This window comes from Macadamia integrifolia, unplaced genomic scaffold (assembly GCF_013358625.1).
Source record: "Macadamia integrifolia cultivar HAES 741 unplaced genomic scaffold, SCU_Mint_v3 scaffold836, whole genome shotgun sequence".
NCBI lineage: Eukaryota > Viridiplantae > Streptophyta > Magnoliopsida > Proteales > Proteaceae > Macadamia > Macadamia integrifolia.
In genome coordinates, this window is record NW_024870553.1 from 151017 (window position 1) to 158107 (window position 7091).

Genomic DNA, 7091 nt, shown 5'->3' on the forward strand with positions numbered 1-7091 from the left:
GATATTTAACTTAGGTATCGGAAAGTCCCCTACCGGATAAGCCTAACGCTCACTCTCTTGTATTTGTTCCTCTGTCTAGGACGTAAAAGTAGCCTAGGACTATTTCTTGCAGCAACAGATTAGCACCATCAATGAGAAATGTTTTTAATCGAGCCATTTGTTCAAATCATGGACCGCATAGTGGGTGTTCCTCATATCCTTCCTGCGCCTCACTGGGAGAACTAGGAGATCAGAGGAACCTGTGACTTATCCCACCCAAAGCAAAGAGAGAATGACCAACAAGCTAACCACCTGATTCCGCCTCCTCCAGTCGCCATGTTAAAACCCAATGTACCGACTACCAACACGCAAGTAAATGAGTTACAAAAGCAGTCATCGGGTGTCATTTCACCCTTAGCGTATGGGATTGAAGTTGCGGACACCCGAGATGAAACCCACCTACAAAGGGGGGAGCCGGTGGAGGAACTAATACAAGTACTGATGTTTGAAGAAAGACCATATCGAACGATGTAGCTTGGTGCCAAGTTGGGCCAAGAACAAGCCCAGGAATACTTAAATTCATCAGGAACAATGTGGACATCTTCTCTTGGTTAGCACAAGACATGCTTAGAATCCCCAAAATTGTTGCCAAATACGCCCTTAATACTGAACAAGAGTGATAGCAGGTCAAGCAGAAGAGAAGAAATTTGCTCTCAAGATACAAAAAATTATCAATGAAGAAGTAGATAAATTGAAAGCCTCACACTTGATCAGGGAAGTATAATTTCCCACATGGCTCACCAATGTTGTAATGGTCCCAAAGTCGAAGGGAAAGTGACAGATTTGCATCGATTACACTAACCTCAACAAAGCTTGCCCAGAATGCTACCCACTCCCATGGATCGACCAGCTAATTGATGCAATGGCAGGCCATGAGATGCTGACCTTCATGGACAGTTTTGTTGGATATAACCAGAAAAGGATGAAGATAAAGAAAGCTTTCTTGATTGAACGAGGCAATTATTGCTATAAGGCTATGTTGTTTAGCCTAAAGAACACAAGGATAATTGTGAACGCCATGTTCGCAGAATAGGTCGAAAAAAACATCAAGATGTATTTAGATGACATGTTCGTAAGAAGTACGAAGGTTGTTCGGCATGTGATCGACTTAGAGGAGGCATTCGAAGTTTTATGGAAGAATCAGATGAAGTTGAACCCCTTAAAGTGCACATTTGGAGTTACTTCAGAAAAATTCCCAATGTTCATATCTCAAAGAGAATAGAAGCAAACCCAAGCAAGATCCAAGCTAAACAAGACATGGTCCCGCAAAGGACTGTTTGGAGGTTCAGTGGCTTACTGGCCGAGTTGCAGCCCCTAATCAATTTGTCTCTCAGTTGTGCTTGCCCTTCTTCAAAACCCTACAGAACTTACAATCCATGAAGAATTTCCTTTCAACATCAGAGTATCAAGATGCCTTCGAGGCTTTGAAAGCTTACCTTGCATCGCCTCCACTCCCCATCCATCCAGAACTAGGAGATGAATTGCACGTTTATCTAGAAGTCTCACCAGTAGCCATCAGTGCGGCCTTAGTGAAAGAACAAGAAAAGCAGCAGCAGCCAATGTACTACTTCAATCATATACTTATTGACGTTGAGACAAGGTACCCTGGAGCAGAGAAGTTGGCTTTCGCCCTAGTCGATGCCGCACGCAATTTAAGGTTGTACTTCCATGCCTACCGGATTATTATATTTATAGACCAACCACTCAAGAAAATAATACACAAGCCAAGCGTGTCAGGAAGACTCGTTAGTTGGTCAATCGAACTAAGCAAATACGTGTGAGGGTCGCCGTGAGCATGAGCACATTCGTGCACCCTGCACCGTCATATCATCACTCAAGTTGATACATGGGGGGCCTATTTTACGAATAACTCATTCCCTCTTTATTGGGTGATCTTTTCCAGTAATAAACTAATGGCCAATACGAGGATTGGTAATCATAAATATTTGGAGCACCACCTAGGGTTAGGGCCTAGAACCTGGGATGTGGGTCCATTCCTAGGGCCCATTCCTAACCATTCCTAGGGCCCATTCCATAGGAATGGACCCGAGATTGACTTGATCTGATCCAGAGATTAGGGTAAGAGCCAGATTATGAAGTTGGAAAGGTGTTAGGCAGCCACTTCACCCGGTTAAACCGGTCTTCCTATTAGATGCACAAATTCAAATATTCCCCTTAAATATCCTAACCCACATTATACATGCACTATATCAAAGAAAATGTCTATATTATGCCTACTATGTTAAGAAATTATACCTGACCTTGACCCTTGTTCTAGGTCAAGAGGGGTGGACCCCAATTGATGTGTTGGTCACTTTGGTGAAGACTCCTGACTTAGGTGGGAATGATCTCAGCTACTTGTTTCTCTTCTTTGAAGAATCTAGGCCTTTGGTGATATCTCAAGATCCCGAAATTCTTCTTGAGGTCCAAAAATGGAGGAATTTTCCACCCTTTTTACTCTTTTCCTCTCCACATTCAAGTTTTTTCAACCAAGAGAGTGATGCGGTTTGGTAAAAAAGGGATCCTAGGTTCATTGGGCTAGTGGAACATACTAAGGAGACCTTTAACTGATGGACCATAGTCTCTGTAACCATACCATCTCCCTTGTTAAGGTACGATGGAGGAATCACACCAAGCAAGAGGCATCTCGGGAGCATGAAGATGAGATGTAGAAGAAATATCCTCGTTTATTTTGTTTGCCATGTATGCTGAATTTTGAGGATGAAATTTCTTTTAACATAGGAAAAATGTTACACCCGTTCCCAAATCTGATCTAATTTGAACTTTTTTTAATAGGTGATGCACTGGAGAGTGTCAATACCGATGACTTGTGGATAGCATCAGTATACTGTTTGAAGGGACAGGATGACCCCTCATGCTAGTACATACAGTGCATAGACAATTGAAAGGGATTCAGGCCTCCTAAGCCTTGGTGGTAGGTGGTTAAACCCCTGTCACTTGACCTTGTGTGCATAGTAGGACCTCATTATAAAGCCATGCACAAACCCCTAAGGAAATCTTCTCTACCCCTTTCCTCTCCATTTTAGGTTTGGTTATGTTAGATTTTGGGATTTTGCCTGGTTGGCGAGGTGCACCTCAACCCCAATGACCTTGGGTGTACTATGCATTGTGCTCACCTTTACCCTTCCTGAGCTCCAAGAAGTGTTTCCCAAGCTGAGGGAACATTTTTAGATTAATATTTGGTTTATGGTTTCAATCAAAGAATCGATGTAACTCTCAGTTGGCTTGGTGAAAATATGATCAGCTAGACTTTAAAAAAAGGCTAAAAGACCTTCTACATTCCCCCACAAAACCAAACATGCCCATAAGGCCTAAGGTGTTTCAGCCCCAAAGCGAATAACACTTTCTAATATGTCACTAATAGATCCACTGGTAGATCAAACATCAACTTGTGCCCATCTACCATAATACTCATCCCCCTTGCATGTCATGCGGAATTACAAATAGCTTAATCCATATTCAAAGTATGTAGGCAGTCTGACTAAGTCAAGTGCAGCCACTTCCATATACACCTAGTGTCCCCTTATGTAGAAACTACTTTTATATTTAAAAAATAATAATAAGCAAGAACAATAACTATGACTAATTAGGTTGTGTTTGGTAATGTTTATGTTCCAGAAACGACGTTTCGCGTCAAAAACGAAAATTTCAGTTTCTGTGTCAAAATGTTATTATTTTTTTTGTTTTGAACAAAACTGGAACGACGAAACTACCTTTGTCATTCCATAAATTCTAGTTTTTTTTTTCACTTTTTGTTAAAAAAAAAAAACGAAACAAACCATAAATGCACCAAATGCTTTATTCAGTTTTTTCGTTCCCATAGAACAAAAAAACTTCAGAAATATTTTTTTAGAACGTTACCAAATGCAGCCTTAGCCTGAGAATTGGTCTACATAGACAGAGATTGGCCAATCTTTGGGTAGGATTGAGTGTGCGAAGCTTCCCAATACGTAAATTTGAACTTACCCAGAGACCTAGTTGCATGACCTTTTCCTTATCCACCCCTCTGCCTCGAAATGGTCAGACATTATGGGTCTTATTCTAGGTGAAAAATCCAAATGAATATATCTATAGAACGAGTACAACCTTGAACATACTGGTATCCCTATGCCTTAAAATTCCTATTTAAATGTACAGATGAGACACCGGAGGACACCAGTACCAATGAATACAGGTAGCAACCGTATTTTACCGGGAAGGGAAGGATGACCCCCTTTTCAACTGCTACTCATACCTAAAAAATTAGAAGGGGTTCTGGGCATAGAAGAACAGGTTAGTCAAGCCCTCACACTTCACAGAAAAATCCCCAAGCCTTAATAGTAAAATATGTAAGAGGTGGGGCTCACACACTTGAAACACCTTGGGAACGCCCCACTCAAATAAAGAATCCATTTCCACACAAAGGGATCCATTTTAGCCTTGGGTGGTGAACACCATTTGGTGAAAATACGAGCCAAAACCGAGTTATTTGGCTGTTGGGCCTCGTACCTGTGCACCTCAAACCACCTCCATTGGTTGGCACCACCTACTTGGTGATGGATTGATGTATCGGGACATCCTAAGATGGGCCCAGTAATGCCAAGTAACAAGGTAACCTCGTAATGAGTGAAAACCTATTTTTCTCCCAAACAATCCATAATTAATTAAGTGACTATAAATAGAGACTATTACCATTCATTTCTCCACCTACCAAAGTAAAAGCAAGGAGAAGGAGAAAGAGAAAGAAGAAGGAGAGCAAGGGTTTCCTACAGAGTAAGGTAAAACGATTTCTCCACTCCTCTCCACACACACACGTCTCTCTCTCTCCTTCCTCTTTTCCCTTTCTATTGAGCTAGTGGAGAATTGCCCCAACCAAATCTCCCTACCCACATTCCCTATATACGAATTGATTTGGGGATTCGCTGTGGGGAACTATCTAGCAAGTTTTACCACTCACATTGGGTGCATAAACCTCATCTATAGGAAGCCCTATCAAAAACCCCCAATTTGAGCAGCACAAAGCCTAGGAATGGGGAAATGTACTAAAACCAACCTTCCCACTTTTGAAAACTATAAATTGGGAGAGGGTTTTAGTGTGAGAGACCCATCTTAGTAAGATTAATGGATCAATTTGAGTCTATGAACCCTCCCTAGTGAAATCCCCAATTTGGGTAACTAAACCCTAGAAATGGTGGGTTTTGCCCAAACCCTTGATACCCCACCATTCAAACCCAAAATTGGGATAGGAAAAATGAAATTAAAAATGGGTATAGTGGATTGGGGTGACCACATAAACTATTAGTGGTCACCACATAAACCCTCAATCGAAATTCCCTAATTTAGCTTAGTCGCAACTAGAACTTTGGGGAATTTGGGTGTGTTGTGTAAACTCATCTTAACCAACCCATCGATTACACTTAAATTTAAGTTAATTGAGGTGGGTGAACATCCACCACATATAAATCATCCCTATAGTTACAAAACCCCAAATTGAGAACAATTTCAAAGAAAAGGGAAATAGGAAATGAAGCAAGAACATGTGCCTATGGTCTCATTTCCCTATGGATGATTCATTTCCTTAAAAATCTTATGTATCCTAGGAGTAGAGCCAAGAAGTGACGAGACAATGTGGTACGAGGCCATCGGCTGTCTATCATCACCTAGGACTCGAGGTGAGGGGATTTGTGTGATTATTTTTATGGAATGTTTATGTCATGTTACATATGCGGATGATCATATCATTTTACGTATTACAATCTTGTGTGTTGTGGAGAATGTTGATGTTACATAATGGTATAATTGTGTTGTGTATGTGTATGAATGTGGCTGGGATGCAAGGTGGCCAAAGGTTGGGTTCCGGCATGGTATGCCCAGGGTGAGTGTGTGTGTGAGTGTATTATGGAGATTGGGGTGCAGGGTGTCCGAAGGTTGGTTCTGGCATTGTATTCCCATGGTGTGTGTGTCGGGTACAAGGTAGCTGAAGGTTGGGTTCTGGCATTGTAAGCCCACGGGGTGTGTGAGTTTGTTTGTGAAGTGATATGAATCATGCTAGGTTGCATTAGGTCAGGAAAAATTACCCTGATGCTACAACCCTTGCCAATAGGGGGTTTACGTATTGGCTAATCCTACCATCTGATGGTCCGAGGTTGGGGACGATTTCTAGTGACTGAGGTGGTGGGGATGCCAGCTTCGTGATAAACCCTGACGCGATGTTTGATTCTATGAGGTGGTATATATATAAGGGATTATTAATAGAGTTTGACGGGTAACGATGTGGTTCCGGAGCTGGCACACTTCTGACTCACAACTAGCTCTTATCCTTAGGGATAGATAACGGACATTCGTGACTCGGGATACCACCTATGTTATAGTAGCACTAATACCCATTATAGACTTAGAATCTGTTGATTGGGTTTGATTGTTAATAATCTGGATCATGTCATTGTATTCATCTAAATGCATTCATATTGGTTTGGTTGGGCATTTATATTGTTTTTATTTCATGAATTATTGTGAATGTTTGCGTGTACCCCTCACTGGGCTTCATGGAAGCTCCCCCCAGTTTTGCCCCCTTTTTAGATGTTGATTCAGGTAACTATTTGGAGTCTGTGGTTGAGGAGTCAGCTCTCTACGGAGGTGATCTCTAGGACGAGGACCTAACACGCACGAGGACGGTGGCGTATGTGACGACTATGCATTCGGAGCATGCTGAGGATGAGAGTATCATCTTCTATTTTTTATTTCTTTTTGTACTTATCATATATATCCCTAGGGGCATAACTGAAATTACGATTCCGCTGTGAAAACTCTTTTGGTAAATATGATAAATATTATTAGACATCACCAGTTGTGTAAATTTTGATTGTTATTATATATCGTGATTTTAGATACATTTCATAGCTTTATGAACTTAAAGTACTGCAACATAGATCCTAGATGGATTGTGGGCACGTGTGCATGTCCATGTCACTAGCCTTCAAGGTAAGTGGAGGCAGGGTGTGATTACGAGTGGTATCAAAGTGTGATACTCTGCTTTAAGTCATAAACTTATG

At 41.4% G+C, this 7091-nt stretch overlaps 1 long non-coding RNA gene across 1 annotated transcript; it reads left to right on the top strand.

Annotated features, from left to right (window-relative positions):
- The first annotated feature begins 4755 nt into the window (after nt 1-4755).
- LOC122070141 lies at nt 4756-6879 on the top strand. The gene is made up of 2 exons (XR_006137675.1): nt 4756-4817; nt 5640-6879. It is a non-coding gene; the product is annotated as an uncharacterized LOC122070141 (long non-coding RNA).
- The last annotated feature ends 212 nt before the right edge of the window (nt 6880-7091 follow it).